The following is a 25,434-nucleotide window of genomic DNA, read 5'->3' as shown; positions in this document are numbered from 1 at the left end:
TGACGTACTCCTACTATACGGACCCTAACCTACGTATCTGGGGTGTATGTTCTGCCAAGAATCCCCTTACTGGATGATCCAACCCCGGTACCTGGTGGGTAAGTATGTAGGACCCCGTCTTGTCATGAGCTGGACACCTCTCGCGGAGATGTTAGTCAGTAAGTGGGTGTGTGAGTCTCTGAGTGCGTCTGTGAGTGAGTGTGAATGTATTTTTTTGTGCGATATTTGCAAATTAGCCGCAACGTTACACGGGGGCCGCACTGAGCATCGCGATGCATTTGTGAATTTTGCATGAGGGGAAAAAACTGTTTTTAGATGTTTTCAATGTATAAGGTGTCACCCGAAACACCCCTATATTCCAGCCATGGAGTCAAGGTACCTCTACCCTGACCCCTTATACCACTTTTGTTCTTTATTTTCAGCCCCGGGGACAGTGTCCCTTTACTTAAATGGTGGTTACAACTTTCTGCCCAGGTTGTGGCCAGCCAATCACAGCATTCATATTGGCGCGCAAATTAGTCATGACCCTGGATATACAAATTTGGATTTCCTTTAATACCTCTACAACTACTGAACATATTTACACCAAATAACAAAAAGCGTTCTTTCTAGACAAGAGCTCCCTTTCTGCCAAATTTGGTTTCATTCTATCCAGCCGTTCAGGCTGTGTTTGTGTTCAAAATCCTTATGGGAATTAACATGTGAAATTCACATTTTTTTACACCCCCCTCCTTTTTTCTCAACCCCCACTTGATGGATTACCCTAAAACATTCCATGCACAGTAAGATTCAACGGCTTACACTTTGGTTTGGTAGCATTTTGTGAAGATTCGTTAAACTGCGTCAAAGATATAGCCAAGTCAAAAAAACGCTTCTCCCATGGAAACTAGGCCCTACTAACTATCTACTATTATATATGTACATGATACACAAGGTGAGTTTTTCTTCTGCCTCTTCAAACCCATGTCATAACCCACTAGTGCTCCGCATTGGCACCCTGCATTTGTGCAAGGCTGGGTAAACATCAGTCTAAAGAAGCAGCTACGGTTGTTGGGCAACGAAACATGGTCCCTGGTAATTATGTTGCAATTTATCTTGTTGATGTTCTTCAAATTGCTGTAATCAACATTACCTCGAGACATCGGTGCCCTTAAACTGCACGGCAGCCAGCTCTATTAACTTTGTTTACCAGTGATTTTAGGACTGGGACAGTAAACTTGTGTATACAGGTGTTTTCTGCAAAACTGTGGAGCTGAAGTGATGGCGTTGTTTATTCCTAGTATGCTGGGAAATTAAACGGTTCATCTTTCAGTCAGCAAAGTTGTGAAGGAGTAGTAAACACAATGAATAACCTTGTATGCACCCAAATGCATAAGGAGCCTAGAAACATGGCCAATGAAAAAGATATTGCACAATCACTCGTACCCTCACAAAATGAATGAAATACTGATTTTCATAACCATCGTTTCCTTTGTGCAGAACCAAACACAATGCAAAGCTGTGCGGGTGCCATGGGCCTTTCTACACTCCAGGTAGGGAGAGTCCAAATCTCCAAGGGGCAGACTTCTTAATTCCCCACATATGTCATCGTTTTCTGCAGAATTTTGACATTTTACTAATATCTGCAAATGTTTTAACTTTTGGAAATGACCTGAATATTGTCTGTGACTGCCTGAATTTTTAGGCAGAAAAAGTATAAAGACATTAGAAAGAGAAGAGGAATAAGAGGAAGGAGGGGGCAAGGAACAGCCGCTAGAGTATTGGCTTACCACTGACTAGCAACACTGATGTTTATATTAATTTTAACTGCAGCTCAGATGAATTGCGAGGGGGCCAAGCAGTTGACAGAGGTGGTGGTGTAGGAAGGGGGTAATGGGCAGCCATGGTCTGTGTAGGTAAGAGTGGTGGGGCCGGGGTTGGGGTTGACAGACAACCATGAGGGAAATGCTGGTCATGGGCCCTAATTTATGCAAGGTATATGGGTCCCTTGGTCAGGTACACAAACATGCAAAGAGGGGCCTAAGGAAAGGTGTGTGGCTATACATATACATGCATGAAGGACACAGAAAGGCTGCCGAGAGATGTGTGCAGGGAGAATGTGTTAGTGAGCTCAAGACCTTGACATCAATCTATAGCTGGAGAGAGAAGTGCCTTAGATGAACAGGAACTTTTCATGTTTCAATAAACGTTTTTCTAAACACTGAAAAGGTTGGAAATAAATATTTCGAGTGCCCTTGGTACTTTTATCATTAATTTTACCATTGTTCTAAAATATATTAGGATCTTTTTCACCTTTGATTCTGCAGATGTTATCCTTTTTTTCTGCAGAAAGTGAAAAACAATTCCCTGCAGGTTTCCCATATTTTCCTGAGAATTAGAGGCTTCCTTCTTTTACTAGCCGTTTCCCTTCATTTTAGGGTCAGTGGACACAACACTTTGTTCGTTTCTGCCAAAATACTTGCTTCTCTTGCAGGATAATCTTAATATCACACATACTTATCTGAAAGCTCGTAAAGTATCTATACTGTTTAAAATGGCAGGGCTTTGAGCAACTTACAATCAAATTAAAGTGAAGTTAATTTGTTCTATCCATTGTAATGCTGGATTTGTATCTCAAAAAGCCGGGCGTTTTGGGGTCGGTGGGGGTGGAGTCAGTCGTGTGCGTTTGCCTTCCAATGAATTATCAAATTAACAAAATGTCTGGAACACCAGCCATCTCCCCTGTCATCTTGACTTACTACTGTCCCTGGCTGTTCTTTTTCAATGTATGTAATCCCTAGATCACCACAAAACCCTCTTGATGCAAGTGTGAATCATTGAGATCCCACGTGAAAAAACAAGCTGCCACCTTCTCCTACCCTCTCTGTGAAAATTATCCTTAAATGCGTTAAAACACTCTTTGGAAAGCAACTGCAACTCTTAAAATAAAACGAGCAGGAGAAACTGATTGTGGGCTCTTTAGATTAGCGTTCTACGCCTCGTTGTAAGTGCTACATATATCAACAGTGCATAATCACTATACCTATAACTAGTAACACAACTTCAATGGCCTTGTTGATGGATTGGCATAAAACAAATTAGGTCTTGCTCTTCGCTCATACCCTGTGTATGTAACTAGAGGTGGGCGAGCATCGGAAAGATAGAGCCGGATGCTTGGCTCTGGCTCACCTTTAGGTCCTCTTGGTACCTCGAGCCCAAAACAATCTGAGCTTTAGCAGGAGGCCACTTGGCTTAGTAGCTACAAATGCCAAACATGTAACATGGAAAGTCAAGTTCGAATCTGGCCTCAGCTCTGCAACCTATGAATCCGGGCGCATCTCCCTGTATTATAAAAAAAACCTGTAGATAATATGTGTCTGTTGTGGACTCGCTTATCTGGGGGCGATGTTTGTGTTATGTGAAACTGCCAAAAATAAAATGTGGATTCTGTCCATCCTCTATGCTCTAATACCATCTCATTTTCGAAGAATTATGGCCAGCACATTAACCTTTGAAATTGGTGAGATATCTGTTTAGTGGCAGAATTGCACAGTGCTAAAGTGGAAAATCTGGGATCATTCCCCGATTCCCTGCTTGACCAAACTGTGTGAACCTAGGCAAATACTTTGTCACTATAGCTCCTTTTTTTTCATTATCACATATCAGAGTACCTTCAAATATGTGAATTATTAAACTATAATGTTGCTCTCTGTATAATCAAGATTTAGGCCATGTATAGAGTACACATGGCAACTGATTTGCCTCTTAGTTTACTAATAGCATTGTCATAACAGCGAGGCCAGGAATGTATCTCACTTTCTCCTTAAAACCTCTCACTTTTCATAAATACTTCATGATGCAGAGACATAATTTGATGTACTAAGGTCTGGTAAGAATTATGCATTTTTTTAATAATTTGGCTCCTTTCCATATTCTAACATCCTTGTTGTATGATTTACATGCCAAACATTTTCAGGACTCGTCTCTTTCACGGGCTCTTAGAGCCAAAGCCGAAACTTTGCTTGACTCTGGTTCAGCTAACTGTGTTAATTTGTTGGCTCGCCCACCTCTAAAAGTATATTTGTGGAGCACTTTTTTTTATCTGCATGGAAACAGTCGTGGCTGGCATCTATGGGGAATGGTGGGGCCGGAAAATGGGTAAAAATAAAAAACACCTTACACAGCCTCCTCCTCACAGCATGCCCTTCTTCTGATGCAGTCCTAAGCAGGCCCCAGCCGACTGCCTTAACCAATCCTGGTCCTTCTCTCACCAGCATAAGAGAAGCGCCAGGATTGGAGGCAGCGGCCTCTCTTGCTGCTCATGAGGACACTAGAGCCCTGCACTTGCCCTAACCCAGCTGTCTTAAGACAGCTGGGTTAGAGCTTTATAGGTGCGCATGTCTGGCTGGCTGTCGCAAGATGTCTGCCCAAAGGGACATGCGCACTTTGAAAAGTGCCCAGGCAGCCCACCCTCCTCCCTACTGCCATCACTCTGCAAACCGAGCCCGTCCTGACCCTCGGTTCGTGACGGGGGATGAAAAATAAAATGGTAATAAATGACCTTTATTACCATTTTAATTTTCATTTCAGGGGCTTTTAGGGGCATTTTAGGTGGCAGGGCTACGCTCCTCAACTCCCACGGAGGAACCGCCCCTGCATAGAAAGCCTGATAAACCAGGAAATGAGGGCTATAAAAGTGCTGGGATGGAGAGTAAAGAGATAGCATTTCAAGTGGTGAGAAATTGGGCCCTTCCCCTGCTGATAAAATGGCGCACACGCATTCGGCACCACAGGTTTGCCATGACGTAACGCCGACAAAGCATCTATCTGTCCTCTCTTATCTGCATAATTGTGCCTGTTCTAGGGTGCTCAGAAGTTGATAAAAAAAACGGCAAGCAAGGCGCTTTATTAAAAAGATCAGATTAAATGCATATTACTTCATTAAAAGTAAATCTTTGCATGGCTGATAAACAACAAATGCTCCCCTTCAACATAGGACAATTTGCATTCAGTGAAATAGAGGTTTGCGTCTGAGTCGTCAATAAAATGGCATCCATTCGCAAGTGTTTGTGAGAAGCTGTGGGTTGCAGCTGCTGGGCTAATACTACAGTAGTCGTTGCATTTTATTCCCTTCCCACCCGCGTGAAGAGCAGTCCATTCTTGTGCCCGATCTCAAACCAATAATAAAGCCCGTGGTGCTCTTCTCAGATCTCGGACAAGAGCTTCTCTTACTCTTGCAGATGTGTTTTGCCTCATCGCCTTGCCACATCACGTTGGAATTATTATCCTGCCCTCTGCTGCCTCCGCTGGACAAACCTGGAAAAGCATGATCCTTGGGACGCACAGGTTTCAGGTTTATTGTAAAGGGCTTCCTGTGTATTCCGTCCATGTTCCTGTTGCTCGGCCTTATACTGCCCGGTACAAAAATGCTTTTGATGGGGCGCGGGAAGGGGGGAGGGGGCGCACTTCAAGATAGGTTCGAATGCTTTAGCAGAGCCATGCACACAGTGTACCCTAGCCAGCAGGCGATTGCTAATACGCTGACGCAATGACTTTTAATGGGATTTATCTGGCACGGTAGTCCACTAGTTTATGTTGAATTATGCTTGTCCTAAATGTACAAAAAACGACCATAACAAAAACAGCAACACATATGGTATTTTGTTTTATATTTCACTTTTATAAAACTGTGGCCCTTCAAAATGTGTTTTTGTGGTCTCCTTATTAGGCGTTGGTATTTCTGCTGCAGTATCCTACTACAAATCGGGCATTTTCCCAGTACATTGATGCTTGTTTTTTTTTAAATGATTTGAATTATCAATAGTTGAATACTATATTTCCTTTGCTTAGTGATTAGATGTCAGGCTTTGTCAATACACTCCAAATAGCACATTCGTTTTTCGATGTTTTTCATGATGCTATTTTTTTCTATTTTTCAAAAAGTAAAGCTCCAAGGGAATGCAGTAATAAAAGTTCAGTTTTACATACTTCGCTGGAATCGTTCAGGTAAAGTGCGTGAAGCACCACAATTCCACATGGATGCCACTTACTGCGTGTGTTGGTGTGCCGCCACCCTGGGAATAAACAGTTAAAAGGTCTTCAGGATGGAGACAGCCCAACAATGAGTCGTTTGTAGTTTATTTCCGATCAACCTAGGGTTTTCTTTACTAGTGGTCCGTAAAACTCCCCGTTGTTTTTACAACACCCACCCAACCCTATCTACTGTTAAGTCTCCCGGTAATTTTAAGGGGGTGACAATAATAGGGATTGTGAATTTTTGGGGAATTTCCTTCGGGAATTGGAGTTACTGTGTCAATTTTTCATCTGTTTTCCCGGTATTCCACCCAGAGGTCTTGCTTCCAAGTAGTGGGTGAAATCTCCGTTTGGAATACCTTTGTGCAGCAGAGCTGCGGAACGGGCCATTGGGAATGAGGGCCCGGGTGGGCTGTACATAGGGCAGTCTACACACCATCGCCCGCAGAAGGCCTTACCAAGATACACAAGGTGAGAGAGCGTGGCCTAACAGAGCTGTCGACCTAGAAGCTGGGGAACCGGCTTTCAGTCAGGAAGGGACGCTCAACATCGTGTGATTCTGGGCAAATCACTCAATCTCCCTGTGCCTAACAAAAATAAATGTGTCCATCTGTAACGCGACTGGCGCTCATATAAAGCTTTCTGATACCTTTGAGTCGAGTTCTCGCTATATAAACTCCCCCCGCCCCCCCTCACCCCCCCAAAAAAATGTGTTGTGGTTAGAAACCTTAACTGTGTACAGTGGTGCGGGGAAGCAGGGTTGGCCTGCCCTGGCTGGACGCAGTGCGTGAAAGTTTGTTTTATGCTGTGCAGGAAATGAGGGGCATCCAGATGGGTTCTGGGTCCAGCAGCTCCTATGGAGCGGGATCCGGGCCAGCCCCAGTGAATCCTGCTGACTCTGTCCTGGTATAATCGCCAACCCTTGACCCTAGTGGCTTGATGCCAGTGCTGTGAAGGGAAACACATTCAGTGTGTTGTCAGTTCACAAGTGCATATGAACAAACTATGACTTGGAGGTAGGTTATTGACCTTTGTATCTCCTGTGCGTAAGATATATGCATGCACTAAGAATTTTAGGTGGGTCTGTCTGTATGAGTAATTAAAGTAATAACAATTTAAATTATTCATTGTATGTTAGGAGCGCTTGGTCTGGAGAGACAAAAAGTCAGGATTTAATATCTCTGTGGGGTCTACAGAAGTGGATGGGGTACTAATACGTTTTTACGACTCCGAAAGAGACTGATTTTAGCAACCTTAGAATACAGAAATGTATAGAAAAATGCCAATAAAGTTCTAAATGTAGGCCTTGCAGTTTGCATGCAGCTCCTTGATGCCGGTTCATAGCTCACTGTGCTGCATTAGACCAGTGGGTAGCCCAAAGATCTCTGTCTGAATAAAGCAGTTGCCCCTTGAGCTATTCACAAGCCATTGACTGCCTGTCACACCGTGTGTATGGCAGCAGGCACCATCACTCTCAATGCTATTTTATGAATCAAAACTATGTCCAGACACAGCTCTCTCCAGCGAATCCATGAGCTACCAGAGTTGTTTTACAGTTGATATACCCTGGAAATTGACCAGTGTACAAAAACACTATGCAGCAGGTGTCTTACCCTGTAAGAAATTTCAGAACACAGGCTGTTTGTGAACAATTGAGTGAGGCAAAACTGATTTATCATCACATTTGCCCTTGTTGCGAATTTCTTTGTGGGCGATTAAAAAAAAGAAGGATAAATTGAGCCATAGATAGTTACTCGTGGCACCACCCCTTGTCCGTCTATCCCTTTCTGCAGCCACACCTTAACCCTCAAGTAGTGCTTATTATGTGCCGGTGTTTGCCTGTGCTCGATCTTAAATATTAAGACTGACAGTTACTTATGACAGACCATCACATGGTGGTGCTGACTGTTTTTGAGTGAAATACAGCAGTTTACCAATTAGATACACACTTAAAAAGTTACTCTAGTGCGTCCGGGCCATTCCTCCTGTTTTGGAATGCCTAGAATGGTCCTACCTGTCATGCGCACATGGGTTTGATGCCTAGTAGGGAGCATTTATATTGGCAAATGGCAGGGGTGGCAGTTCCAGTCGGTAGTGCCAGCTGCAGTGGTCTCCTGAGCCTTGGCACTTATGTATTCACAAATTAAAGACTGCCCCAGTGCTTCCCACGCCCCGATTTATGGTATCCAGGAGTATTTGTTCCATTTCCAGTGCTGATTGTACGCTCAGGGCAACCCCCGACTTGGCTGTAGGCACATAGGGGCTTATTTACAAGCTCTTGCGCCACCCGCACATCACTTTTCCCGTGTTAAAAATGGCGCAAAAGTGGCGCACTGGGCTTGTAAATAAGCCCCATAATGTTTTGCGAGTTGCAATGTCAAATGATCCCTCTGTAAACACAGAACAACCACCCGTCGTTGCAAATGTTTATTCATCTTTGCTCTTCGGGACCCCGCCCCTTGTGTTGCTATCTGCCAGCTTTGGGGCTTGGGGGACAAATATACAAAGTAACCCTCCCCCCCCCCCCCCCCCATCACCTCCACCCCGACGTTTAGACAGATGCATCGACGCCCTTTCAATGAAACCCATTAGCCCAAGAAACGCTACACACCGGCTCGGGACGAGTTATGATTCTGATGGAGGGAGGGGCCTTAGCTCGCGTCTCTGTTTGCTGGGGGTTGTAGGTACAGAATGATGTAACAACGTCATATGCTTCGAAACTTCCGTATTGTTTCCTTGCTTGTACCACTTAAAAAAAATAAAAAAAGAGGCACTCGGTATGACCGAACTTCTATGGAACAAAGCGAACACTGATGCCGCTGCACAAGAGCCGACGGCTGCTCGCGGTTGCCCTCTCAGACCACTGCCTTATCTCTAACCCTCCCGCTCACGAGAGAAACGTTTGACGAGGGCCAGAATCCCGCAGCTGCAGAATGCCCAGAGGGAAGCCATTTTGACAGGTTCCTGCCTGGCTTCAGAGGGAACCGTTCTGAACGGTAGGGCGTGGGTGAAAGAAGGTCCCACGATATTCGAAAAGTGTAACCCCTGCACCACAGTGACATCAGACATCTGCCCTGCCCATGACACCACCGGGCACGGAGTGCTGACAGACCCAGGGTGACCCTGTTAAGACCCACAGGTGTCAGATTACAACAGGCCACCATTCTGCCCTTAGTAGAGGGAGCAAAGGTGGTGTAATCAGTTTCCTCATCCATCGAGCTGCACCCATGGGTGACAACTGCCCTGAAAGAGACAAAGGGGAATTCTTTTGAACATCATATTACTGCATTGCCGGAAGGTTATGCGATCCTAGGCTTAAACGATATCACTGGGTTAATTAAAAACATGAATTACACTTTCTTCCTTTATTACTCTCAAAAGTCTGTTTTATTGTTCTTTCTACATCCCACTCCAAGGCTGCCTCTGGTTTACAGACTACAAAAAAAATCTAGTAACAATTCTAACGCCGCTCCTTCCAAGCTCATGAAAAGGGAGGGATCCATACAAGAGGGTTTTAGCCCAGATGTCCTTATTCAGAGAGTTTGTTCCGGGACTACGGTGGGTGCTGCTGGGCGCAAAGAGCCCCACACGTGAGAGGCTTGCACTTATAATTCCATAACTGCCAAAGCATTATCACTTCAATAGGAAACAGAAGACCAAAGGCACCTTTAGGGACAGGAAGAAACAGGACCCCACACTGCTCTATGCTGCACGAGGTTCAAAGTCTGAACATTATTTGTTGGGGAGACAATATAAGCGGCTTTTAAGGTTGAGAAAAGCAGTGTGAACATTGCATGCCAGAACATAAAATGGGGTTCCTAATTCTGCACCCTCTTTAATGCGTGCACCACCCAGATGGGCTAGAGACAATACAAGGAATTGCAATAGTCGGAGGATCTAACTCCTGGAAGTGCTGTGCGTGAATTTCACAGTGGGAGAGACTGATAGCTGCACATTTCATTCTTTCCACCATTGTGACATTTCTTCCTCTTTAGTGTTAACGAAGTTGGAATGCGGAATAACCTTCAGTATCAGCGTTTGTGCACCCCTTTATTGTCGTTGTTCCCTTTCTGCAACCTGCTTTTTTCCTGTGCAAATTTACCCAGGTGTTACTTGGTTAAATCTGTTGAGAGAAAAATATCAGGAGTAACAAAAATGGACAAAACCTGTGATTAAATTTAGCCACACAATCCCACCTGAGCCTAATTTGTCAATAAAGGCCAACACCTAATGTGGGCCTGTGTGCAAACCTACCACTGCCAGGAGCACAAAAGATTGACATCAGTGCCAGCAGAGCTGAAATCCCGTAAACTAAATGCAGATGTGGAAGGTACTCGCCAGGAGCAGCTGCAGTACCCATGTTAAGCAGCTTTTGAGTATGTTATGTTATACTTAATTTGTAGAGCGCACGTACACCAGATTGGTTTCGTGGCGCTACTCTGAAAGGTGTTAGAGTGATACGTTACTCGTATGCCTGTCTAAATAACCATGTTTTTAGGAGTTTGCGGCAGGTCATGAGGTCTGTGCAGGATCTAATCTCTAGAGGTTGGGAGTTTCAGTGTCTGGGACCTAGTGTGGTAAACCTTGTTCCACCAAAGCGTTTCTGGTTAAAGGGGGGTGTTGTCACGAGGTGCATATGGGCAGATCTCAGGTTGCGGGTCGGAGTGTACCTGTATGCATAAACGGATAATCCATAGTTGGTGGCAACTTGAAGTGGCCTGATAAATTTCAGGTCATCTCAGCACTCTGAGTCCAGGTCTTCCTTGTCACCATCCTTATCGGGTGAGCGTGAGACCTCACCCGTGATAGAGGCTATTCTATTGCCGCTCACCTATGTATATTTTTAGGGCTCTGTACTTATTCTGTTACTGCTCATGGTTTCCTTGCTTTACTACACATAAGCCCTACCATGCCAATAGGAATGCCAGCAGATACTAGGCCTAGAATAGCAGCAAAGTGGGGATTAGGAGAGAAGGGCCAACAAATCAAGCATTACCACCCCACCGGTCTTAGTCATCAACGTCGTGAATGCATGAGGATATACCACGCAAAATAAAGCCTGCTGACTGCAGGGCCACCAGAAACCAAACAAAAGCCATGGCAATACCCACCCACAGCACGAAAGACATATCAAGGAAGGAAAGCACTAGACAGAGACAAAAACGAGCCATCTCAATTGAACAGATCAAAGGAGGACTCAAAACAGTTATTCAAGCAAGAAGACGAGCACATAACCAGTCCCTAGGAAACCTGAAAGAGAAAATGCGGGAAAAGCCATCAATGAAGCACTGTCCGCAACTCCTAACAACTCTTCATGCCATGAGAGAAAATGCTGGGAGGAAAGCCAAGTGGCGGACCAAAGGGCCCAGCTAAAGGTGAATCAGATAGGACCCAAAATGAGGGAAAATAACCTTTCCCCAAGACAAGCACCAGATGCAGAGCAGAGTAAGCCAGAACAATCAAAACTAGCAAGAAAAATACACTGACCAGAAAATTTAAGGGTCCAAGAGATGAACTTATAACCAGCGGTTGAAGTGCATAAAAAAAACAGCAAGGGAACTGTGATGCTGTGCGCAATAGGGACAGGGTGGGTAAGAGTGGGGCGGAGCCAAAGGCGTGGTTAAAAAAAAAACAAATACTCTATAACTTTTTGGGTCTTTCACCTTCAGGTGTGTACATATAAAATAACACACAGTTTAAATGTAAAATATATGCCAGTAAAGTTAATCAGTTGAAAGTGAACTATTGTACTTTATGAGACCTCTATTAGTTAATGCGCTGCAAAGGTCTGTGTTTGTAACCAGAGAGCCACGGAATTGAAAGCTGGTTGGGAATAGATAGGGGTGTGACACTGGCCCCTGCACCCCTTTAAAAAGCGCACAGTTCACAGTTCAGCTGGTAACACCTTTCCAATACCAGTCGAAAATAGTCGGTGTCATCAGGACGTGTCAAGTCATTTCATGAATTAAAGCCAATACCAGCTTCTGAGTTCCCTTTTACATTTGCAGACTGACCAGTTGTACACATTTACATTTCTTTCAGGCTACATGCGCCCTGACAAGAAGGCTAGCTTAGCTGTCTGTCCGCCTTCAGTTTCATAGCACAGGAGACTCCCTGCTTTATACTTCAGCTTCAGCATTTCAGGTCTGAGAATTAACCATCCTTAGACGGTTATCTTTTCACAGAGAGTAGGGGAAATGTTTTTCTTAAATTAAAAAAGTATGGGCACATTGTGCTCCTCCGATTCCGCTCACTTTGACCACTGCTTATAACAAACACAAGGTACTAGCCATCAGCGGCAAGAACAGCAAGGAAAACACAACACCACTGACCAAGAGAGTTGAACACAACAAAGCAAACCCGAATCGCAAGAGGCGAAGTTAGGCAAGTCAAGATACGCATATGCACCTTTAGAGTGCAGCAAATGCAGTGGCGGCCTCTCCGCTAAGGCGGAGGACCGTCACCCTCACCTATTTCAGCAGTGCAAAAAAGAACAAGCATTTCCAATGCAATAGGTCTCTCATTTACAAGAGTTTGAGCTATTAGCATTGTAAATGACAATGCCTTTTTATCTATGTGTTGTTTTTAAAACAGATGAATAAAAGGTATTGTCATTTACAATGGCAATAGCTTAAACTCTCGCAAATGAGAGACCTATTGCATTGCAAATGCGATCGTGCTATAAAAGTTTTAAAAAAAGCTTCAGAAGGGAGTGTTTCCTGCCTGACGAAGCTTTGTGAGAAAATAGTGCTCGGAGCCTGTAATTAAAGCCTTCTGAGTAACAACACTCGTAACGGGGGTGTCGCCATGGGAGGTTACAGAATGAGACAATGCAGTACTAAGGAGGGACTACTAAGACTATTGACCAATGAAAAGCCACAGTTTACAGTGGACAATGACACAAGCCAATGAAACAAGCATTTACAATGCAATGGTCTCGGCATTGTTTAAGTTAGAGCTATTGGCATTGCCACCTACAAAAAGCCACCCACACAGAGCCACACACACACAGGCACATACATAGTGGAAAACCGCGAGTGGGGGGTTTAAACTAGGCAGATTTCAGAATTAAAAGACTCTGTATTAAGTGTGCTTCACGTCATTAAACGCGGGCCACAGTACACAATGTCCAGTGTAAAGAGGGAGCTGCATTACGAGTAGTGGAGTCCATGGAATATAACAGAAAAGAAGTGTTCCGCAGGGCACCTGGCTGTGCTGGGATCTAGCTGAAAGCAGTTGCACTGCTAACTCAAAGGTAGCTCCGCATCACACACTAGAGAAAACAAAAAATTATGCGCAACCATTCTCTGGACTGGACTATGGGTTACGTCGTGATCTGTACCAAAGAGAACCGGTTTATATAAGAGGCTTTATGCATGGGGTCATCTGACGCACAATATATTGTATTGGGGGCAAGATGTTACTCAGCGCACTACACAACGATACACGGGCCGCACAATGGAAGGGCGCTCGTTACACGTGGACTCTACATAGGTGACGGAACATCATAGAGCTGCAGAATGGTCTACAAAATGTGCACATTACACGGGGAGGTCTACAAAGGGAACACTGCGACCGGCATTAGCACATCCCGCCATCTCCATTCCCGCCCCAAGAGTATGCTCACCAGGCGGATGAAGCCAAAACCGCGGTCACGATTGATGAACACCTCGCTGGGTTGGCCGTACTTGCTGAAGAGCTTCCTAAACTCGTCCTCGTTCAGGTCGGGTGGCAGGTTGCCTACGAAGAGGCGACACCGCTGGGTGAAAGGCTTTTATCCAGGTTTGAGGAGGTTCTTGATGTCCAAGTTAATGGGCACCTGCGGCTCCTCAGGCTCAGCTTCTTCGAGCGGCTCGGCCTCATCTTCAGGCCGCCGGTCTTCTACCACCTCCTCCTCTTCAGGTCACCGCAGCATGGCCGCCTCGGGCCCATGCTTCCCACGGGGTCCCCCAGAACTGTAATCGTATCTGCCCTGGTGGCGGCCGGCGGGGGTGCCACGGTACATGGACATGACAGTGTAGTAAATGCTCGGGCTGCGGTGCTACAGAATAAGCCGAGTGTCGCGATGCCTCTGTTAAGGCGCAAAGATATCGCTTCCAAGATGGCTACAAGAGGAGATGCTTGTCCTCCTGACGGTTGTCGACGTCACATGTCAATCTCACAAAGGCCGCCTACTCCAGAACTTTCCAACGGACTTGCCACCTTCCAGCAGGACATCTGAAACCGAAAGAATTTGGCACACACCGAGGGGCAGCCACGCTTTTTGGGTTTCAAAAACTCTTAAACGTCTCTTTTACATTTTGGTAGGCTCGCAACTGATGTGGGTCTCCTAATTTAAACGGAAATAGTGCAAGCATCATATTCTTGACCACAAGCGTGCAGCGGAACAGGGTTGTAAAATTACAAGGGTCATATCGGCCTCAGGGGCAATCTGGCAGTACCCTAAGAGACAAGCACACCACTGCCTTTCTCCGAGGTGAAAGCAGAAATGCCTCGGAGAAAGGCAGCGGCATTTTCGGATTCGGAGGCGTGTTTTCGGATTCGGGGGCGTTTAAACACGCCCATCGAAAAGTAACAAAAACACGCCCCCGAATCCGAAAAGGACGGGGCCTGTTCGGAGAGACAAAGCCTCTTCTCCAATGGCTAGCCAGCGTTTAAGAGGCCAGCCAATGGAGAAGAGGAGAGAAGAGGGGCGGGTTCAAGCCCCTCTTCTCCAAAACATTAAATCTCCGGACTTCCGGTTCTGCCTTCGGCAGACCGGATGGTCCCGAGACCTAAAAAATGGGCAGAGAGTGGGCCCCACGTTCAAGTCCCTACCTGAATACAGCATGCCTCACAAGCATGCGCAGCCCAGGCTCGAACTAAAAATAAAATGATAATAACAGGATGTTATTACCATTTTATTTTTACATGCGGGAGTCGGGCGGGGCTGGGCTCTGTCACACCAGAAAAAGGGAGGAGTGGTTTGCACAGCTCTAAGTGCACATGATGGTTTGGCCGGCCCTCTAGGGCCGTCCAAACCTTGATGCACACTTGGCATGTTCTCCATAGGGCTGTGTTGCTCAGTCCCGTGGAGAACATTCCCAGGTGCTGCCTGAGCTTCCAAACAGGACTTTTAGACCAATCACGACACTGCTCCTGCAGCGTCGTGATTGTCTGGGTGAGTCCAGAATCCTGGATGCTTCCGGTGCTTCCAGCAGACCGAGGATGGAGCAGAGGCGTGCAGTGGCAGGTGAGGCATGCTGAGGCACAGCGGAGAAGGTGAGTTTATTTTTAATTTTTTTATTTTTAATCCATCACCCCCGCCGAACCACCCCTGTTCCGAAGCAGCCGGCACTGAGAAAATCCCAATCATAAGAAAATAGAACAATAAGCCATTCAGCAGAAGCAAATCTCCAACCCCGGGTGTATGGCAGAAGAGCACAAATGGTGTCTCGTAAACATTGCAGGAGTGAGCTGGAAAGGCCCAGGAATCAGGCCTCCACTCCCTTTCACTTTCCAGATCTGAAGCAGTGACATGAGAGGATAGTGCTCCAAGCCAAGATTGATCAGGGATGGCGCAGGGAAATAGCAGGAGGCAGGCATGGTCAGGGGAGGCATGGTGACTGGGCGGGGGGAGCCAGGAAGAAGGCTAGACAGTTGCTACAAAAATGGACCAGAAGCGGCAATGACAGACAGGCAGAGCCACTGGACATGGCTGAACCAGAGCACCACCTCGAGTGGGAGGAATCTCAGAGGGACAGATCACTTGACAGAAAATAGAGCCAGTAAACACACCTCACCTTATCGAAGAAAGAACCATCATAGAGAACCAGTTGAGCAGGAATACTATCACAACAACACATCATCAGTATGGGAAAAACAACGATTCTCATGTCAGTATCAGAAAGGGCAATTCACCTTCTGTACTGAGAGTTTTAAAAAACGTGGAAAATCTCCATTATACACCAGCAGATTCTGTACTCATAGTTTCTGCACTATTAAAAAATGCACGCCACTTTTTGTGTCTTTACTGCTTTTCAGTCTGACTGTCTTCTGATTAATTGACTTGTATTTGTGCCACTGCTGACTGCTTGTATTGAGAGAACTACTTTTTTATTTTCCGTGAAGCGCTCCAAGGAAACACATTTTCTTTCTCTTTCCTCATGTGCTACTTCTCCATTGACTTCGGCTCTCTCTGTTTTGCTTCCCCCATCCCCACGCTGCTCGTCTGTTGCTTCCTCACCTGGCGTTTGTTCGTATTTATCTATTTTTTAAAATTAGGACCCCAACTCCTCCATTGACCACCCTGCTCTTGCCTCTTGGAGGTGTTCACTTTCCCCCACGCCCTCCACTCGAACTACCATTGTCCCTCCACCCTCCCCGTCATGCCCATTTCTTTTTGTTTTAGGGGCGTGGCTGCTGCAATTTGATGGTATGGTCTTTTCTTAAAATGTGCGTTAGGACACATGTAATCATTTTTAAATTTACTTCTCCAACATCGGCCTCCACAATTTTAGAACAGTAAATTAAAAAATCAAAATTGCAGCTCCCTCATATCACTTGTGTGCATGCACACATCATCACACGTGCACATACATCACCACACAAGTAAGATGATGTACATGTGCCTCATTATCCACGTATTAGGATACATGCGCACATGTGTGCATGCATCATGTAGCATGGCGGGTATCTAGTAATGGGATTTCTGTAATAGGAAATACATTTCACACTTGCTAGACATGTGTGCATGTGTGTCTAGGAACATGAGTTCACATGCCAGTCCAAACAAGTATCTGCAAAGCCAATAGCTCGGCTATTTAAAGCTGAGACCTATTGGCTTTGTTAATCTTTGTTAATGGAGAGGAGGATTTAATGTGAGTCAAACCCTTTTTGATTTTCAAAGAGCTTGGACTCAAACTCTCACCTGAAAAAATATACCAGGCATGATAAAACAAAAAATCTTAGGTTTGAGAAGAAGACACATTGCTCTCCTCCATCTCTCCTCCCTCCAGCACCCCCATCTTCAGCGTCCTCTTTTCTAAGAACTGGAACTTCTTTTCTAAGAACTGGAACAGGCTTTTATATTGCATATATATATATATATATATATATATATATATATATATATATATATATATATATATATATATATATATATATATATATATATATACTGAAAAAAACATAGGTTTTAGCTACGTTATAGTTAGAAATTAGCATTTAAAAAACCCTAGAAATTCACAGAAAAAAACATAGATTTCAGGGACGTTATAGTTAGCTGGACATTTCACTCTTACAAAACCATAGAAATTCCACTGTTATAGTTAGTTCAGCTAACTATAACTCGTGCACCCGCAATGCACTGCTCATGACGTCACATATTAAATCATTCATAACATGGTCAGTAACATCACTGATGACATCATCCAGTGACTGTGTGTTTCTGTAAAGTTTAAATATGTTTTATATATATTCCAAGGTGTATTGAAGAATGAGTGGGTGTATAAGTACCAGGATGGAGGATTTAGTAGGTGCGTAACTGACTGTATAAGTGAGTGATTCAATTTGTCTTACTGAATGCATGGGTTAGTGACTAAACTGTGTGAATGTCTGTATCAGTCTGTCTGTTGTTGTGCAAGCTGCTGCATGGGTTGGTCAGTAGCTACATGAGTGTCTATATAGGTTATTGATTGGTTGTCTGAGTATTTTTTTGGGAGATTGAGTGTGTGTGTGGGTGGGTGAGAGGTGTGTGACTCTGTGCATAGATGAGTGCGTGGTTGATTCACTGGGTGTATGGGTTCAAGAGTGCATGTGGAAACAGCTGTATGGGTGCGTGGGTGTGTGTATGGGTGTGTGGGTGAGTGAATGGATGTCTCAGTGGTACATGTCCAAGTAACTACATATGTAAAAGGCAGTGTATGTGAGAGTTGAAGTATATAAATGACTCTACATGATAGTCAGTGATTGTGAGACTGTCTGTATGGATGAGTGTGTACTTGTATCGCTGATTATATAAGAGAATAAGTATGCGTTAGTATCTGTATGAATAAGTGAGGTGGTGTGTGTATAATTGTATAGGTGAGTAAATGGGAGTGTGATTGATTCTTAGCATGACTGACTAGGTGTGTGAGTAACTGCAAGGATGAGTGGCGGTGTGGGAGTGTCTGTATAGGTGTATGAGTGCATATCATAGTGTTGTATTGATGAGTGACTGCATGTATGAGTGATTGTATGGATGAATGAGTGGATGTTTATGTAGACCTAGGAATCAGTGACTGCATATGTAGTAACTGGTATTGGTGTGTCAATGATTTAGAAAATGGTAGTCTGAATTTTACAGTGGGTGTATCAAAGGTTATATTAGAGTGTGAGGAGGTGCATCAGATTTTCACACAGATGATGTCATCAGTGATGTCATTTGAGATGTCATCAGTGATGTCATCAGTGATGTCACTGACCATGTCATAAATTATGTAATATGTGACGTCATGAGTAGTGCATTGCTTGTGCGCGAGTTATAGTTAGCAGAACTAACTATAACGGTGGAATTTCTATGGTCTTGTAAGAGTGAAATGTCCAGCTAACTATAACGTCCCTATAACCTATGGTTTTTTCAGTGAATTTCTAAGGTTTTTTAAATGCTAATTTCTAACTATGACATCCCCATTAAGTCCCCTTGAATCCTGAAGGTCCCTGGTGGCCAAGTAGCCCACCAGCTACATCCAGTAAGCGCCACAGACCTGCGTTTCAGAGAGGTGTTCTGATGCCATGCCCCTTTTTACACCACGCTTGAAACGCGGCTTCTGGCACACTGCTGCTCAGAGGATGAAGTCCACTTGTGTCTTGAGGTCCCCAGGACACAAGATGACCTCATCGCCCCACCAGCAGTGCACCAGAAGCCGCTTTTGCAGAGTTGTGTAAAAAGGGGCATGGCCTCGGAGCACCTCTCTGCAACACAGCCCTGTGGCATTTACAAGAGGTACCTGGTGGACTAGTTGGCCCCCTGGGACCCTCAGGATTGAAGGGGAATTAATCCCCCAACTTAAAACACACCACAGGGTGCGTTTGCACTGTGGTGCAGGGAGGGGGGTGGGGCCTGATGTGACAAGTGTACAAACGCGCCCCTGGTGCGTTGTAAATTGGGGGATTAAATCCCCTTGAGTCCTGAGGGTCCCTGGGTTCCAACTAGCCCACCAGGTACCTCCAGTAAGCGCCACAGAGCTGCATTGCAGAGAGGTGTACAAAAGGGCGTGGCCTCGGACCACCTCTCTGTAAGGCAGCTCTGTGGCACATACGGGAGGTACCCCCAGGTTGGCCCCCAGGGACCCCCCATAACTTAAAACATGCCACAGGGCGCGTTTGCAGAGTGTTGCTGGGAGGGGGCGGTCTTTTAAAAAATATAAATTTGTGGGGCCCCCCTTCTTTTTCCTTTTTTTGGGCCCTGGGGACCCCTCCCCCAAGGTCTGACCCCCTTTTAAAAAAGAAAAAAGAAATCTAAACAGGAAGGGGGCTGTATGGGCCCCCTCCCATAGCCAATTCCGGCCCCAGGGACCCCATCCCCGGGGCATGACCACATATATATTTTTTTTTTAGGAGGGGGCTGCGTGGCCCCCCTTCTGGGGCCTCTATTGGCCCGGAGACCCCATCTCCCGGGGCCAGCCTTTATTTATTTATTTTTGGGGGAGTCCCGGGCCACTTCTAGTCCCAGGGACTCCATCCCCGGGGCCGGCCCTATCCGTTGGGGACCATGGGGGCAGCCCCAATGCCCCCACGGTCCCGCCGGCTCCCCGCCTCCTGCGGGAGCCAGCATTGCTTTTCCACATGGGGGGCTGCTGACATGCAGCTCCCCGTGTGGAAAAGCAATCTGCTTTGGATTTTGGAAGATAGAGCAGGTTCCCCTGCTCTCGCTTCCAAAATCCAAACCAGAGTTTGCAATGACAGGGCAGGAGCCGCACGGCTCCTGCCCTGTCATTCCAAACAGCAGTGTCCCAAGGGAGGGCATCCCGGGACACTGCAGGAGCCAGCCCTGGGGGGTGGCGGTCCCCAGGGCCATCGAGGGCACCAGGAGGGGGGCCGCGCGGCCCCCCTCCCAACTAGTGTACAGCCCTAGGGCGGTGGTGGTCCCCGGGGCTTGGGGGTCCGTAACAGACCCCGGAATTTACATGATTAGTGCCCCAGGGAGTTGGCGGTCCCCGGGGCATGTGGGGGGTTTGAGCCCCCCCACACAGTTTAATATTTATTAAAAAAAGAAGCCCCGGGGGAGGCGGTCCCCGGAGCTGCGGGGGGGGGGCGTGTGCTCCCAGCGAATATTTGAGAAAGGCCCCCGGGCGTGGTGGTCTCCAGGGCTTGGGGGGCCTTGGAGGCCCGCCATAAATTAAACAAGCCCAGGGGGGTGGCGGTACCTGGGGCTGCGGTGGCCCCGGCGGGCCCCTGCTTATATTTTTTGGTAATGCCCCCGGGACCTGGCCCACCCAGGGGCCTCAATTAAATGAAGCGCGGGAGCCCGCGCTTCATTTAAAAAAAAAAAAATCGGCAGGATTCACGTCCCCAGCGTGAGTTTCACCGAAATTAAAAAATAGAAATGCTTTTTTTGGACCTGGGGGTCCTTGTGGGACCCCCTGAGCAGGCCTGGGGGCCAGGGTGTTTCTACCCTGCCCCCTTTTCTTGTTTTTCACCTTTGTTTTTACTGTTTTCTTGTGCCTCGGTTCTACCGAGTCACATGATGGCTGCCAACACTTCCTGGTTTGGAGTGTTGGCAGCCAATCACAGGGAAGCTCGTGGTCGGGAGGGTTCGCAAATCCACCACATCCCTAGATATTGAAACTTTTATTTTGAATTTCTCAGCAACTACTGAACGGATTTACACCATTTAAAAAAAGGTCGCTTTCTGAACCAAGCACTACCTTTTTGCCAAATTTGGTGTAATTCCGTTCAGCAGTTCAGCCTGTAGCCTTGGCTAAAGTTTCCTATGGGAAATTGATTTTCCGACCCCTATTTTTTTAATTTCTCAGGAACTACAGAACAGATTTACACCATTTAACAAAAAGGACTCTTTCTGAACCAAGGGCTACCTTTTTGCCAAGTTTGGTGTAATTCCGTTCAGCAGTTCGGGCTGTAGCCGTGTCTAAAGTGTCCTATGGAAAATAACATGGCGAAAACACGTTTTGGGACCCCCCTTTTTTCTCAGCCCCCGCTTGGCGAATCACCCCGATACTTTCAAGACAGGAGCTGCCCGGAGCGCCCCACTAGTTTTGAAAATTTCGCGAAGATTCGTCAACCGGCGCTAAAGTTGTTGGAAAAACAAAAAATGCTTTTCCTTTGGAAAATAGGTCCGAACTATAACTACCTACTGGCGATCGCCAGTAGGTAATACACACATATATATATGTATGTTGTCGAAGAGCCAGCTATTAAGTGAGACACAAAAGGAAGCCTCTAAGAGGTAAAGTAGCCCAATTACGTGTCACCTGGTGTAGACTCCATTTTTATAAGATGCAAATCATTGCACAAGCAAGTTTACAATGCTGTAAACCACATTATCAGGATAATGCACACATAGCATGAAGCTGCAATATTTTTGCACTAGTTATTTAGGTCGAGGACCGTCCGGTCTGCCGAAGGCAGAACCGGAAGTCGGAGATTTAATGTTTTGGAGAAGAGGGGCTTGAACCCGCCCCTCTTCTCCCCTCTTCTCCATTGGCTGGCCTCTTGAATGCTGGCCAGCCATTGGAGAAGAGGCTTTGTCACTCCGATCAGGCCCCGTCCTTTTCGGATTCGGGGGCGTGTTTTTTTCTACTTTTCTGATTATCTCCTCCAGCCAATGGCAAGAGGAGAGAAAAGAAAAACACGCCCCCGAATCCGAAACCGCCGCTGTGTCTCTCCGAGGCATTTCTGCTTGACCTCGGAGAAACATGGTGGCGCTCGCTCCCTCTCCTCGGGCCGAAGCTACGTACGTAAGAATGCCTCATTATTTACCTACGCACCGTTTGTGCATTACTGGTCTGTGAAATGTAGGTTGCTTGTTATTTATGTAAAAAGATTACGTTGTAGTGGGCAACGTACTTAATGAATGGGATGGGATCTAGCAGACCGCCAAAGCTGGAGTGCAGCTGGAGGCAAGGGGAGTATACAGGAATGTGCCTTCATTTTGACCGGCGTAAGCAAGGGGGTGCTACTGGTCCCTCGCCACAACTTCAGGAGGAGTCCAAACAACACACCCTAGGACCTCGCTCTCCTCCATGGCATCTGACGCTGCCTCACAGCCCCTCCGTGCCGATTCCACAAAAACAATGCGGTGCGAGGCACAGGATAGAGCCTGCATGCCGGCGGCTTCGAGCAAACACTCCCCCCTTTAAACACTATTCAGCTGTTGTTGGAGGCACGTGGGGACAACGGAGGGGTTTTGTAAAGGGACGCTAATCACACGGTGACTGTTTTCTTCATTAATGTATACATTTCACTTTCCGTCTGCTGTCAAATATCACCACGTTAAAAAAGCATTGCACCGCTCATTATACATGTAAATTCTCCCCCCCAACCCCCATAATGTATATATTTATTTATTTATTTTTATAGCGCGGCACGCTTTTAAAATAGCATCTGCGTGCCATCATTTTGACCGGCGTAAACAAGAGGGTGCTACCGGTCCCTCGCCACAACTTCAGGAGGAGTCCAAACAACACCCCCTAGGACCTTGCTCTCCTCCAGGGCATCCAACGCTTCCTCACAGCCCCTCCGTGCCAATTCCACAACAACAATGCGGTGCGAGGCACAGGATAGAGCCTGCATGCCTGCGGCTTTGAGCAAACACTCCCCCCTTTAAACACTATTCAGCTGTTGTTGGAGGCGCGTGGGGACAATGGAGGGGTTTGTAAAGGGACACTAATCATACGGTGACTTTATTTTCTTCATTAATGTATACATTTCTCTTTTCGTCTGCTGTCAAATATCACCACGTCAAAAAAGCATGTTTAGTGACTGCTTCATTTCGGGTGGGCTAGAGTCAAGGAGTTGCCTGGTGCGAACCTGTGGTTCCAAAGTTTACCAGAGAAGTGTGTGGGTGAATTGACTCTCTTCCGGTTGAACTGTAGACTCTTTGCCAAGCAGCAGATCTTTATGCCCTAGGGGCGACTGCTTTGTTGTGAATTATGTACTGTTCAAGCCTTAGATGGGACAACGCCAGGGCTTCCCGCTTTCCCCCACCGCTCCTACCCAAATACTTGTCTCCAGTCCCTCGTTCACGTAGTGTCCAATTTTACTGAGTTGGGTGGTGGTCTAGAGCTTCCTGTGCATTACAGTCCCCATCGAACCGTGCAGCCAGTGCCTGCTGGTGTTGTACATTTCCACTGTCCATCCTATGCAGCACCCTCAGCAGTTCCTGCACGCTTTATCTTTAGTGGCAAAGTTCTCTTTTTATTTCCTTCTGATGTTGGCATTTAACTCCTTCGTTTCTCGCGCCTTAAACCCTGTTAAATGATGATTTATTGCTAATCTCGTCACAGGTGCTGGAAGGTTTGTGGAAGCCACTGTGTGTGTGTGTGTGTGGCTCTGTGTATGTGGCTCTGTGTGTGTGGCTCTATGCGTGGTGGCTCTGTCTGTGTGTGGGTAACTGTGTGTGTAGGTGGCTCTATGGGTGGCTCTATTTGCGTGTGGGTTGCTTTATGTGAGTGGCTCTGTGTGTGTGGGTGGCTCTGTGTGTGTGTGGCTGTGTGTGTGTGGCTCTGTGTGTGACTGCAAATGCAAAAGGTCTCGCATTTGAGAGTGATTAAGCTATTGACATTGTAAATAACAATGCCGTTTCTTTAAATGTTTTAAAAACAAAAACATAAACAAAAATGTCATGAGCAATGCCAATAGCTCTAACTTTACCAATGCCGAGACCATTGCATTGTAAATGCTTGTCTGACATACAGCTGCAATTTTAGTATCATCGAAAATATTTGAAGCTTCTCAATGTGAAATATTACTTTTTCTTCTGTTTCTCTCCCATCTAATGCTTTAAAAAAATATTTAAAAACATTTCTAACTATATACGTGCAGAAGAAAAAAACATGAAATTATTTTATTACCGTGGGGACCGAGGCTTTCCTCAAGTCTTGTCTCTGGAGAGCGAAATCAGTAAAACCTTACAGTTCAGCAACAGGATGGAAAACCTCATGTAATGCATCTTTGATTTTTTTCCAAAGGTTGTGCTTCCGTAAGGGCTCTACCTAGTGGTTGTGCCTAACTACTGCAAGAGTCCCGGCATATTACCTTTTTCAATGGACACTCCAGCAAGAAACAAAGCTCTGAAAATCCGTGTAAAATGTAGTCCTCCATAGAAATTGTGGCTTGAACTCAACAATCAACGAAATGTAAGAACTTGATGACTTGAAATGTTCTATATGGTTTAACAGATCTTTGGACCTTTGTTGAGTTGCCCTATCGGTTGTCTCAATTTGCGTTGTTAAATAACCTTACAACTGTTCAATCTTTCCAAATGTAGATCATTAGTATTAAACTAATAAACAGCCCAAGAAAGCGCTTTCTCTCCGAATTTCATCTGGAGAAGTGTCACTTTTGCTCTGGTTATATTTCCCCATTTATAAAGCGCAAGCAGCCACTTCCTAAGAGTATCCCAGCAGTAAATAGCAGGGAATGACATACCCATGCAGTGAGCTTTATGAAACTGATACAACAGGAACAGCTGAAAACATGTTATCTACAGAGTGATACAGATGCATTGCTTTTATTTTAAGGTCTCTCGTGAATAAGTTGATAAAGGTATGGTTGGGTATTAACCCGAGGCTGTCGCTGGACTGTTCAGATGGGTCTGCTTCTTAGATGTACTACAAATCGTTCTTCAAACCCTTGCAACATATTCAGAAAAGTGCTTGACCTCAGCACTTACAGCACTGAGAATAGGTTCCCTGGAGAAAATACAACTGATTCACCTCACTCTAATGCAGTAAGTTTAAACATGGCATGTGGATTGTCCTATGACTGGCAGACACCATTACCATTCTCCTAAAAGATGCAATGAGGTTATTAAGTGCCTGCTCCAGGCCACCTGGTGGAGACTATAAAGGTTTCACAAATTGTTGAGCTCAGACCAGTCAGACTTCCATTTGCAATTGAAAGAAGCCCTACAGTTAAGGTCAACATAAAAGATATTCCCGCTGCTTGTTTGTCAAAATACAGATTTTTCCACATCGACCTACGAAAATATTACCTCCAGAATATCATTAAGAATTATAAATCCATACTTATCTACATGGACTGCCATTGATGTTATAGTTGTAGTGAATTCTCCTCGTAATATATTTAGTAGGTCGAAGAGAAAAACTTGTAAAATGTTTTAGAACACCTTTCCATCACAAATGAGGGTGAATCAAAGAAGGAACTCCACAACTTTTCCTTAAACGAAACAACAGATAACATACACAAACGGACAACACC

At 45.7% G+C, this 25,434-nt stretch overlaps 1 pseudogene; it reads right to left on the bottom strand.

Annotated features, from left to right (window-relative positions):
* LOC146861151 (protein spire homolog 1-like) overlaps window positions 1-25,434 on the bottom strand; it is an 89,769-nt pseudogene that overhangs the window by 28,282 nt on the left and 36,053 nt on the right.

The sequence above is a fragment of the Triturus cristatus genome, chromosome 3_1 (assembly GCF_964204655.1).
Source record: "Triturus cristatus chromosome 3_1, aTriCri1.1, whole genome shotgun sequence".
NCBI classification, from domain to species: Eukaryota; Metazoa; Chordata; class Amphibia; order Caudata; family Salamandridae; genus Triturus; species Triturus cristatus.
Note: the sequence above shows the minus strand (reverse complement) of the source record. Positions and strands in the feature narration are given on the sequence as shown.